This window comes from Copadichromis virginalis, linkage group LG18 (assembly GCF_057382275.1).
Source record: "Copadichromis virginalis isolate Kocher_CV1m ecotype Utaka linkage group LG18, C_Virginalis_male_GT1.1, whole genome shotgun sequence".
In the NCBI taxonomy this organism is placed as follows: Eukaryota; Metazoa; Chordata; class Actinopteri; order Cichliformes; family Cichlidae; genus Copadichromis; species Copadichromis virginalis.
This window is the reverse complement of record NC_140635.1, coordinates 13,347,866-13,361,952: the sequence shown is the minus strand read 5'-3', so window position 1 is coordinate 13,361,952 and position 14,087 is coordinate 13,347,866.

Genomic DNA, 14,087 nt, shown 5'->3' with positions numbered 1-14,087 from the left:
GTTTTAATATGATTTCATTTGAAGGATAATTCGTCATTTTTTTAAGGAACCTTTTGCAAGGAAATATTGTCACAGGTAACATGCTGAGATGGGCTCCACCCTGCACCGCAACCGTGATTTGAACAAACCGTTAGAATGAATGAATGGATGAAATTTGTGTGGCAAATTTGCAACAAACAAATGTTAATATTAGACAGCGATAACATGAATACACACAAAATGCAGTTGATGATTTTATTTATTAATACCCCGTCTTGTGTAGAAAAGTATTTGCCTCCTCTTGTTAAATCATACATTAACTATGATTAACTAAAGTTTTTGGAAAGCTCAGCTCAGTTTTACTAGCCACACCCAGGCCTGATTACTGCCAGACCTGTTGAATCAAGAAATCAGTTAGAGTATAACCTGTGTGGCAAAGGGAAGTAGGCTAAAAGATTTCAGAATGCTGCGTTCTAAAGAAACTAAAGAACAGATGAGAAGCAAAGTTCTAATTTCCAAGGTTTTGAAACCACATTGAGACCCATTATCCACAACTCATCCAGGAGGTCACAAAAGAACCCAGAGCTTCATTTAAAGAACTGCAGACCTCACTCGTCTCAGTTATGACCAGTGTTGATGATTCAACAATAAAATAAAAAAAAACATGGACACAAATGTTTTAAGCCAAAAAAGAACAAAGGTTCGTCTCACATTTACTAAAAAACATCTGATAATCCCAAAGAAAAATATTCTGACAAGTCAAAAGTTGAAGTTTTTGGAAGTTTTCTGTCTCGTTACATCGGGTATAAAACTAACAGCATTTCATAAATGAACATTATATCAACAGACAAATACAGTCTGGGGCTGCTTTTCTGCTTCTTGGCTGAGACGACTTAATTGACGGAACCATCCTTTCTGCTCTTTACCAGAAAACCTTGAAAGAGATTGTCTTCTCAAGTCTCAAAACAACAAGGAGTTTGTTTTGAAGTTGCCTACTCAAAGTCCAGACTTAAAATCCAATTGTGAGGCTTTGGAACGACCTCAAACAGACCCGTCATACCTGAAAGCCCTCCAATCTGGCTGAATTAAAGACATCCTGTAAAGAAGAGTAGGCCAAAATTCCTCCACAGTGATGTGAAAGACTTATTGCCAGTCATCACAAATTGCATTTTTAGTTCTTGTTGCCAAAGGTGCCAAAGGGCATAACCTGCTATTAGTTTTACAGGGCAATTACTTTATCACTAAGTAGGTTTGGATAGTTTTTTTCTTCCCAAATAAATGAAATAATCACTTAAAAACCAGATTTTGCATTTGCTCAATTTATCTTTGTCTAATATTAATGATCTGAGGCATGCAAATGTGACAAATATGCAAACAAATAGGAAATCAGGGGAAAAATATAGTTTTTTCTCATCACTGTAAAAATAAAAATGTTGCCCTCAGTTTGCACCGTTTCAGGATCAAATGAACACTCAGACTGATGCTTTTCGCCCAACAAATGCAAATGGCGCGCTGTAGAAACACATTACTTCAGACCAGGTGGAAGCTATTGCAAAGTGATACCGCACCTATTATGCATTGTTTAGGAAAGTAAAAGCTCAGGAATGAACTCTTATATCACCGCTGAAAAAGTTCCCTTTAAGAATTCCTTACAGAGGACAAATTACAATTGCTAACACAACACTCGCTGCTCTTCTTCATGGAGTCGGCGCTGGTGTTGTAACTCACATGGCACTAAAAGGGACGCCGTGTCTTAAGACCTGTTATCACCCGTGAGCTGAACCGTGTTTACAAAAGGCAGATCTGTAAATGAGTCATGTACTTCTAGCTGATCCGAGAAGTTTTGGCAATGCTTGAAGGACAATCTTGTCAGAGAGGATTAAGTTCTGAGGTAGAAGCTGATAAAAGATTGTGATGCAGGAGAAGGGGGAGTAGTATTTTAATGTCAGCGAAGAGAGGTGAGTATCTATCATAGTCGTATTATATCCTTCCTTCTGAGCAGATTAAGTGAACAGCAGGTGCCACATAAAAACAGCCATCAAAACCAGAGTAATATTTATATGATCTCCCATAAAGAGGCGCCGATGATTCTTTATTTGTGTCATTTATTTCCTTACAAGGAATTAAGCCATTCCTAGGAGGCCAGGGAAAATAAAAATCACTTCAGCATTCCTATTTCAAGTATGAGACATTTACGAGCAGCATCCTCCTCCGGGATGGAAATGTTGTATAAATAAAGGAAAAATATTGGCCAGAATGAATGAGATGCAAAATGGTGTGGAATTTTAGCCAAATGCACAAACCCAACCTAATGATCTAGCATGGTTTTTTATTGTAAGTCTAGACATTAGACAAATGGCTTGTGTTTTTTCTCCGCGCTGATACCCAGGGAACGTTTGTCTGGTGACAAACACTTGTTTGTGTACTGCAGAGCTCAGACAGCAGTACCGACAGCAGAAAGCATCACAGATGTCGAGGAATTGTTTCATTATGCATGAGCCGCATTCAATTTTGTCTCTTTTTCCTCCTAAATTGTAACTACATCTGACTCCTCCTCACTACATGAAGTTTAGATGTTCAGATTTCCATATTCAGAGCAGTTGAAGGATTTCTTTTCAAAGCATTTAAATTCTGGGAAACAGCAGAAGGACTAGAAGTTGTTTAAGAAAATGAAATATATATATCATCCCTATACTTTTTGATAACAGGTGTAAATGCAGCATGTCCTTAAAGCAGTTGGACCTCCCGGGTTTTTTTTACATTTAGATATAAAATCACATCATATACTGTTTTTTAAGCTGTCCTTCTTCTATATTCCACAAGGTGGGGCTGTGAAACGAGAAGGATGCCTCAAGTTCAGTGAAACTTTGAGGTGAAGCCTCTATGGCAATAAATAAATAAATAAATAAATAAGAGGCCACCTTGCCTCTGTAAATATTTAACAATAATAATATATGAATAACAAACCTTTTTATTATTTAAATCTGACAATAAATTCATTTAAAAAGCTTATTCGTGTGAAAAATAACAGTCATTACTTTATTAGCAGATTAAATCTGCAGACTAAATATCTAGCAGCAACTTCCTGTATACAAGACAAACAAACTGTAGTTTAAAATTGGGATTCATCAGTGTAATTATGACCCTAAAAAAAGAACATTAACATCTTGGAGCTGAAGTGTGCCGTAAGCTCATTGCTTCCTCTGGCCTTTCAGACCTACACCTTTCCTTTTTTCTTCCTCCCCTCCCTTTAATCCTCCACTGTTCCATCAAATCCCACCACTCCCAGTGATCACCCCACCCCAAAGCCCCTACAAACACTCATGCACACTACAAACACTCACACACCCAGCATTGAAAAATAAACATCCCTGCACGCACAGGCCTTTTAATATCTGACTCAAATCAAAAGCATTTTAACTTAAAACACCTCTCCCCTGCCTGTTTCGTGTGTGAACTGTGAGAGAGCCTATAGTTTACAGATTGCAAGGTGTGGAGCGTATCCTTATCCAGATGGGAACCAATCACTAAATGGAACACTAAATAAACAAATAAATAAGAGCACCACAGCAAGTAGCACAGAGAGCATAAAGGAAGAATGCGGAGGCTGAGAAAACACTGTCAGCTTTACTGTCGATGCCTGACATATCTCAGCATGCTATCGGCACCGTTAATGTTCATTGCTGAAGCTCGCCCAGCTCTCAGTAGCATCTCTGCAGCGACATTCCTTCAACACGAACGAAACACTTCAATAGAACCTGGCTGACAAAGTGAGGTAGGCTAACAGCCGAGTGTTCACTGCTTGCAGAGACTCACACCGGAGGACATCACAAGCAGAAAACAGAACATCCCCAGTTCCATAAACTCACGCCAGCCTGCCCGCAGAATGGCCGTCATTAGCTTCAACAGCAGAGGCAGTGCAATCCAAGATCTGTTTAGAGACAGACGTTGCCAAATCAAGCCACCGTTTCCCCACTAGTGCAGTGGAATCAGCTCAATCCTGCAGCGGCCCAAGTGGATCTGGTTACGATATTCTGCCCCTCACTGTGATCATTTATGCCATATGCAACATAAACTAATCACAGACTAAGGTCTTTTCTGAAACACAAAGTGCGACAAGTGTTTTTCAGTGATCCACCGTATGAATGTAATGAATTATTAATGATTATTTATGTTTTAAGCACTTAAATATTTATGGATGTGGAAGGCAAAATGAACATAAATTATGAATGAAGAAGGATGTACAACTGCATTTCTATGACTCATATACATCGATCTCTATGAGAAAATGATTTATCCATGATCTAAAGTACCCACCCCCCAAAACAAATCCTATATAAATCAAGTAATTTAATTAAAAATATTAACGCCCAGTGTCTTAGAGTAAGCATACTGTTATACAGCCAAGAAGGGATTGTGCTAATTTGTCTTTGGAGAGTTCAGGGTTGCTCAGGAAGAGGAGAAACACCTGCGCGCTGGAGTCAAGATTAGGGGTCGAGAGCATAAGATTTCCTTGTTTGCTGACGATATTTTGATTTATTTGACAAATCCAAACACTACTTTCCCCAAGCTATTGTCACTTCTGGAGATCTTTAGTTCAATATCAGGTTATAAACTAAATATATCGAAGACTCAGATATTAACTTTTAACTATGAGCCCAATTATGAAATTAAGGCTAAAGCCAATTTGAAATGGGAAACGGAGCAGATGAAGTATCTTGGAGTAAATATTACTAAAGATCTGTCTAAGATATACAATGCAAACTTTAATCCTTTAAGTTATAAAATAAATGAGGATATTAAAAGATGGAATTTATTACCATTTTTAAATTTTGAATCACGTATAGATACAGTTAAAATGAATATCTTGCCCAGGATGCTCTACCTATTCCAAACACTCCCTGTAGAAATAACTGACAAACAATTTCGGGAATGGGACAAAATAATCTCTAGGTTTATATGGCAGGGGAAAAAACCATGGATTAAGTACCAAACTATTCAGTTGGCTAAAGACAAAGGAGGGTTGGGGTTCCCATGTTTGAAAGACTATTATATTTCCGCTCAATTGAGGACATTAGTGTGTTGGTGTAATGTAGATTATCAAGCGAGATGGAAAGAACTAGAAACAGTGACCTTAAAAGATTCTCCAATTCAGGCAATTCTAGGGGATGTGACACTTATTAAAAAACAAATTCATCAAGGAAACCAATGGATTAACCTACCTTTAAAACTCTGGTTACAATTTCTTAATAAGAATGATTGGATTGAAGAGGTTAGGATTTTAAGATGGTGCGCTTTTGACAGTGATTTTTTACCTAATGAATTAGACGTAAGATATAAAAAATGGTCTGGACAAGGTTTAATGGCATATTGTATGTTTTACGATAAGGGAATTCTTAGGGACTTCCAATCAATAAAAGATCAATACCAGTTAAGTAAAACGGACTTTTTTAGGTTCTTACAAATTAGGCATCATCTATATAATTTTATACCTAAGAGAACAGATCTTTTTTCTTTACCTGTTCTGAGTATATTTGTCAAGGCTTATCAGGCTGACACAGGCCTTAAGGTGATTTCAAGATTGTACAAGGGTATACAAGAGGTTAAGAAGTGGAATACTACCTACATCAAAAAAAAATGGGAAAATGAAACAAATATAGCAATATCAGATAACATTTGGTATGAGCAGTGCGCTTTTCAGTGGAGAATTTCTAGTTCTAATACATGGAGATGTTACGGTTGGAAGAGTATCTGTAGGTTTTTTATTACCCCTGCACAAAGTAAACATTATTTTAATCACTCTAATTGCTGGAGAAATTGTGGGGCCCAAGGAGTAAAACATTTTCATCCGTTCTGGTCTTGCCCAAGGATCAACATTTTTTGGGTATTGATCCACTCTGAGTTGCAGATTATTTTTGGTATGCAGCTTCCCTTTAATTGGGACGAACTTTTGTTTGGATATTTATACTCAGTAAATGTAGATAAAATGTCTAAGCAGTTGTATGGTATCCTGAGTTTGGCTGCCCGTAAAATTATTACCAAGAAATGGCTTAGTGTGAAAATTCCATCACTGGGTGATTGGCATGAGACTGTACATGGGATGTTTAAAATGGAAAGAATTACCTTCATTAAAAGACTCCAGTTTGATATATTTAGTGAAATTTGGGGTAAATGGAAACACTACATCCGGTTAAGGAGACCCGATCTTGTTTGAATCTCTGTAACTATATATGCCACATTTCTGAATCGTTATGTGTTTATATGTATATGTTAGTATGTATGAGACTACAAGTGAACACATATGTAAGTAGGTATGTGTATGTATGCTTAAGAATATGGGTGTGTGAGTGAATATGTGTGTGCGAGTACATACACACTAGAGGGTACACCCGTCTGTTTTTCTTATTTTTATTTATTTATTTTTTTATTATTTACGTCTGTTCTTGATTATATGTTTATTTTGGATTATTTGTGTTTATATAGGTTGTTTAATAAAAAGAGAAAAAAAAATTTAAAAAAAAAGAAGCTCGCCCAGCTCTCAGTAGCATCTCTGCAGCGACATTCCTTCAACACGAACGAAACACTTCAATAGAACCTGGCTGACAAAGTGAGGTAGGCTAACAGCCGAGTGTTCACTGCTTGCAGAGACTCACACTGGAGGACATCACAAGCAGAAAACAGAACATCCCCAGTTCCATAAACTCACGCCAGCCTGCCCGCAGAATGGCCGTCATTAGCTTCAACAGCAGAGGCAGTGCAATCCAAGATCTGTTTAGAGACAGACGTTGCCAAATCAAGCCACCGTTTCCCCACTAGTGCAGTGGAATCAGCTCAATCCTGCAGCGGCCCAAGTGGATCTGGTTACGATATTCTGCCCCTCACTGTGATCATTTATGCCATATGCAACATAAACTAATCACAGACTAAGGTCTTTTCTGAAACACAAAGTGCGACAAGTGTTTTTCAGTGATCCACCGTATGAATGTAATGAATTATTAATGATTATTTATGTTTTAAGCACTTAAATATTTATGGATGTGGAAGGCAAAATGAACATAAATTATGAATGAAGAAGGATGTACAACTGCATTTCTATGACTCATATACATCGATCTCTATGAGAAAATGATTTATCCATGATCTTAAGTACCCACCCCCCAAAACAAATCCTATATAAATCAAGTAATTTAATTAAAAATATTAACGCCCAGTGTCTTAGAGTAAGCATACTGTTATACAGCCAAGAAGGGATTGTGCTAATTTGTCTTTGGAGAGTTCAGGGTTGCTCAGGAAGAGGAGAAACACCTGCGCGCTGCAGTTGTTCAGGCTGTTTTGGGTTCTCCAGAGTCATCGCTGCATCCTCCGTGCCTCTATCTTCCTCTAAAACTGTCTGAATTCACCAACACGCTGCAGCTGGACATGGGAGGGGGGTTGTAAAACTTTGGCATGTTTATTGTAGATCTTGTCAGTGCCGTTAGCAGCAACAGATGTCTTACATGCACTAACACTATTATCCCCCAAAACACTAATGTTGACAGGAATATTCCGGGGTTTTCCCTTAATTCTGCAAACACAAACAATCGTCTGTTTCGTCTGTGATGACTTTCTCCAGCACACGGACAGCTTACACATTGCACAAGAAAGGTCCAAAAAAGGCGACATTAAGGAGGGATTATTGCGGTTAAAATGGTTTAACTGAGCGTCGCTCAACATCTTCTTGGTTCGGTTTTACTTAGCTGTCGGCAGGAGGCTTCCCTTCTTTCAATTTAATTACCTCCCGCTGGCCCGAAGTCTAACCTTCTTTTAACGCTCCATGAAATCACACAAGGAAAAACAAATAGCTGTAATGATTATTTCTCTGAAAATGTCAAACCACGGTGCAGGAGTGTTACAGATTCCTCTAGATTAATCATACTTTGTGATCAAATGGGTGCCATGTGTCATTATGTAGTTTACATTTCTCACCAGTGTTGCTTTGATTAAGCAGCTATCAACATTTCTTTCCTGCAGGTCTTCCAGTTCTCTGCTGCGGATGCATGTGCAGGCGCTTTGGTTTGACGTCCATTTGCTGAAGTGGTAAGTAGCGGAAATATCTGTTTATGTCAGAGGTACAGATTCTTTTTCAGTGCAGCTATAAACATTTTTAAGCACATTTTTGAGGGCACAGTGTATGAGAAGCGATCAGGAAACTGGAGAAAGAAAACAATGTAAATGCAACATGCATGAAGTTTTTCTCTTCACTCTGGTGGTAACTGGAGTGAGGAGTTGTCATTTCAAGGGTGAAATTCTTTATATTTCAGATCTAATTGCATCCAAATGTTTGAGGGTACTGTGTGTTTCATGCAACAGAGGCATGCACTTCCCTGCTATTCCTGAAGCTTGACTTTAATATAAGAAATCTTTCAAAATACAAACTGTTGAAATCATTTCACCCCCACAGCTGTAGTAAATACAGTAAGTCCCACTCAAGCTCAAACATGTGCTTGCTTGGCCAAATAAAACCCAAAGGGTTTTTTTTTTTTGTTTTTTTAACTCACAAATATACAAAAGTTTTCACTGACCGTAATCTCTAAGAACTGTCTCTGTTCAGCTCTAAACTCAGATAACTGAAGCCGACTCCTCGGTTAACTTCAAATTCCTGCAATCACGGTGTACGGATGAGCTCCAAGAGGCGGCGTTGCCTCATTTAAACCCAGCAGAAACTTGTAGAAGTTTTGGCGTCTGGAGTTTGCTGGGATTTGTGTCTCCTGGGTATAACAAGCACTTCATGCATGTATAACTCAGGAAGAGCTTTTCCTGCTTAATTTAGTGGATAGTTGGAGGATGAATAATGGCGACAACACATTAAATTTTAGATATCTTGCAGCCACGGTGAAATCCAGAGTATAAATTTTAAGCAAAACAAGCACACCTGACATACATTACCATGATTTCTGTCCACTACAGCCTCACTGCACTGTTCATCATAATAAGTCCGAGCTGGCATCTGCTCACCATGCAGATACCTCAAACAAATACAGCTCTTGAATTACCTTCCCATGAGAGGTGTATTTCCAAAATAATACAGTATATACTACACTCGTGTTGCCACATGAGAAACCCTCTGACTTTAAGTTAAAGCCTACATGACAGCACAGATGCTCATTTAGAGTTTCAGGAACTGTTCTTAATTAGCTTCATTGATTAAACCACATTCCCTTCTCCGTCCTTTTTCCACGGCCATTTTTTACAGCAGGAATATCATCAGTAAACTGGAATAAAATAATGATGTTCCATTTCAGAATCCCAATAAGTCATAGCAGTGAACCCATTAAATAAAAATAGTAAACACAACTGTTCTTTACCTACAATAACATGAGACAATACCAATCAATCCTATGTCCTACAAAGTTCCAGGACTACACCATAGAAACCCAATGATGTAGGATTTTTACCCATATTTGCTGATTCAAAACTGAAAACTTTCAGGCAAATGAAAGATAAACAGATTTTCCTAACATTTGTTTTACGTATGTAGTTATTAGCCCTTACCAACGATTACTTGTTGAAACTGTAGTTGGTTGGTTGTTGTGCTTGTGGCTGTTGCTGCACAGTGTCCTCTGGTGGACAAACTATGCAACACCAACACTGACAACTTAGCTGAAGGGTGTTTCTCCCGTCTCTCCTTTACTTTTTAAATGTTCATTTATTGGCTATTATAAATGCAGGTACTGATATAGCAGTACATCAGTATAGAGGTATTATCAGCCTCAGTCGAGCTCTACTTGGATAGCAGCAATGTTTTGATGTGATTGCTGTTTTTAGATTTACTATGCTGGCAGACACAGGAAACCTTCTTGGAGAGACACGTATGGATATGCTGTCCGGGAGGAGCTGGGCTGCATGTGCAACAAAGCTAAACTAGACAAAAATCAATCAGGCAGGATATGGGGTGCACGGAAGTCTATGTCCATCGCCTCCAGTGCTCCTATTGTCACTGTCTTCTGCACCAAAGCAGGTAAAATGGAGTCACAGTCTCACAGAGTCAATGCTTCCCATCAGGACAAATAAATACCGCTGAGATTTAACTGATTTTGTGTTATACTGTGAAAATAAAGTGTTTGAGCAGTGTATTATATGACCAAACATACTCAAATGCTCACACTTAAATAGGGTTGGATTAAAGTTTGCTATAGCATCTTAACAAAGACAAAGTTCACTTTTTAAACACAGCCTCACTAGAGACTTATTTGAAATTACATCAGTTTGTTTGTAATTTCAAGTAAAAGCTCAGTAAATGCAAACATTACTTAGCCTATTGATGAAACAATCGAGCAATCAAGCTTAATGCTTTATTTAAAGTAACTACATTGGAGGGTATACCCCATGGCCTAGCCTACTGATCTTCCCAGCCATTCAGCTACAAGTTGTGGTGATGTGGATGCCTAAAACTGGTTGATGGTAATGTACAGTGCAAACACAGGATATTTGTATTACAAAGATGATACCTCAGTATCTAATAATAGATTTTGTCACTGTAGACCATAGGTGTCAAACTCTGGCCCGCGGGCCAAATTTGGCCCGTAGCCTAATTACATTTGGCCCGTGAAGCCATAACAAATTACTATTAGAGCTGGCCTACTGGTATTATACAGCTAATATATATATCGTTTAGTATTAAGCTTTGCTTGTACCATATTCAGTTTTTCAGCAAAACTTGTTTGAGTCCATAAGAAAAGATTCATTCTTAAATCTGGAGGAAGATTTTGTTTTTCAATAAATATTAATGTTAGCCCGCAACTTTGTTCCAGTTTTGAATTTTGGCCCACTGTGTATTTGAGTTTGACACCCCTGCTGTAGACAAATGCTGTTCAAATGCTCAGAGACAATTCTGAAGTCTTGTCAGTTTACTACATTTCAGCAGCTGTCCATGCAGTATTTAACTTGCAAGTTTAATTTTCCATGGCAGAACATTGCAGGCACACCAGAGTGCAATTATAAATGCAAACAATGCTGCCCGCTAATACAGGGATTCAAGGTATACAAAAGACAACAAGCCCTACCTTTCCGGATTCTTCCACTAATACTGCTGTTTGGTGTCTGAGTCACAGACGGGCACAGCTCTACTCAGCAGAGAAGAGACTACTATACATGAAAATCCAGTACAGAATGGGGCTTCCAGGTCAACCTCCAAGGGACTAAATTTAAACTAAAGGTATAGTATTTAGGGTTAGCTAAGCTATATTGCTGCTGTTTTACATATGTGGTATACGTTAACAAGATTGTCACTGACCAAATTTAACAAGCTAAGCTATTAGCTTAGCTAGTTAGCTATTTTTTTGCAGTGTAGTCTAGTTAGCTAACAGTTTTGCAGTGTAGTTTTTAGTCTTGTACTGGAAGTAAAACCAAACCTGCACTTAGTATCATTTTGTACTACTGCTGCTACTACTACTACTAATAATGCTTATTATGTTTCTTATTCTAAACAGAAAATGAGTAAACAAAGACATCAGTCAACATTTCGAAGTGAAAATGAAAAAGTTAGGGGATTATTTATTTTACATCAGAAATCCTTAAGCTGTAAAATAAATAAAGGGCCCTTTGTGTAAAAACCTTCCCATGAAAAAGGTTATGCCCATTCTGTAGATTATCCAGTATAACTGGACTGCTCTTTCTCATGAATTCTCGTGTGCAATGTTTTCTGTTTGATTTTTCAATGCTACGAGCACAAACAAATTTATCTCCACCTACACTGTATTTAAGTGGAGGCAGATGTTGAGAAGCTGGGTAAAACCAAACCTAAACTTTCTGCTTTTCGAAATACTGACAAAATTTGTTTTGTTTTAGTTACAGCACAGCGTTGAGATAAGCGTACTTTTTAAGGGTATTTCCCTGTAAGAAAATGCTCTTCAAGTGTTAAGAAAGCATTCTACTAAACCAAAAGCTGCATGGTGGTCAAAGAAAAAAGTAAGGTTGTTTACTTCTACCTGAAAAAGTTTACTTCTTGAGACAATGTTCTGGGCTTGGAGGGATGCATTTATGCATCTTAGAGAAAAACATTCCCTGAAGACTAGCTTGCTTATAAAGAATTGTGGGATTTCACTGAGAGGATTATTTGATAGTGTTTTAAATTCTCCCCACATCAAAATCTCCTCTTGACTACTGTTTCTGCAGCACTCTGCCCCCAGGGTCTCCACTCCCAGTCAGTTCCTACTGATAACTTTAAAACAGGTCTCAAATTTACAGTTTAGCTTATTTCTAGTTGGTTAAACGGTTTCTCAGACTGGAGTAAACAATAGATCTTGCCGGGGATTATGTTGTCCCTCAGATTTACACGTCTGAATTATGATGTTGTTTTTTAACGGCAGGATGGTGTTTGATGCATTTTTAATACTCTTTTGTTTAGTTTTTGTGAAGTGCTTTTCGAATGTTTTGACAAAAAACAACATTATAACCACAGTGTTTCATATTGAGATGAAGACCGGCCTTACTTTCTTTATTTTCTAAATCTCAATAACTGAAAGTAAATACATTCACAGGCAGTACAATGTTTGCTGTTTTGTTACTCCCTGTCACTGTCTGGGTGAAAGCTCTGTGGGCTGCCTCGTTCAGCGCCACAGAGCTGCTATAACAGATTACAGTGCTGTGAAAAAGTATCTGACTCCTTCAGATTTTGTAGTTCTTTTGCATATTTGTCACACTTATAGGTTTGAGATCATCAAACTAATTTTAATATTAGACGGAAGATAACATTCAAAAATTGTTTAATGATCTCAAACACGTCATCTCAAACATTGTAATAGTAGACTACACTAGTAGGATGATGTCTGTGCATTATTATGCCGGTACTCTGGCTTCCTCCCACAGTTTAAAGACATACAGTTAGTAGGGTTAGGTTAACTGGTGATTCTGAATTGCTCATAGGTGTGAATGTGCATGTGAATGATTGCCTGTCTTTTTGTGTTACCCTGCGACAGGCTGGTGACTTGTACAGGGTCTACCCCACCTCTTGTTTTATGGTTGCTGGGATGGGCTCCAGCCTTCCCGCAACCCTGAATTAAACACGCCTTAGAGAATAAATGGATGGGCAAAGATAACCTGAGTACATACAAAATGCATAGAAAGACTTACAAAGCCATTTCTAAGTCGTTGGGATTCTAAGGACCTGCGATGAGACCCATTATCCACAAATGGAGAAAACTTTATGCGCTGGTGAACCTTCCCCGGAGTTGCTGTCCAACCAAAATTACTCCTTAAGCACAAGACTTGGGGGGGAAAAACATGTTCACTGACCAGACAAAAGTGCTACTTTTTGGAGGGTTTGTGTAAAACTAGCCAGCATTTTATAAAAAGTCATCATCCCTAAAACAAGGTGCTACTTGTGTAATGATCTAGGACTGCTTTGCCACTCAGGGCTTGGATAGCTTAGTGTAATTGATGAAACCATGAACTCTGCTCCACAAAATCCTGAAGGTGAATGTCTAGCTGTCATTTCATAAAGCACAAGCACATTCAGTTAGATTCAGCAAGACAATAATCTGAACATATCAACAAGTTCACCTCTGAATGGCTCAAAAGAATAAAAGGAAGGTTTTGGAGTGGCCAAGTCAAAGTCCAGACCTAAATTTGATTGAGATGCTCTGGCACGACGTTAAACAGACCACAAAAACCCTCCAATGTGGCTGAATTAAAACAGTTAAAACAACAAGAAAAAAAGTAGGCCGAAAATTCCTTCACAGTGATACTGTCACGGACCCGGCTCTGGGGACTCGGGGTCCGTGGGCAGTGGGGACTGTGACTATTATTGTTATTGTTGTTATTATTATTATTATTTGGTGTGTTGTCTGCACTGCCCCTATGCACATCTGTATGTAGGCAGGTATGTGTGTGTGTGTGTTTTGCCTTTCTGCTGTGGCCAAGTTACAGGCACCTTCAGCCCTGGGGGCGTGGTCTAACTTGAGGGCTGGCCACACCCGAAGTCCTGGCCGCACACCTGCTCCTCATCTGGGCTCGTCGGGGGAGCTATTTAGATGAGCGATGGAGCTTCCACCGACGCTGGATTATTGCGTTTGACTACACGTCAGTCTTCAAACAAGTCAAGTGTGAGTGTATGCCTGCTGGGATAAGTG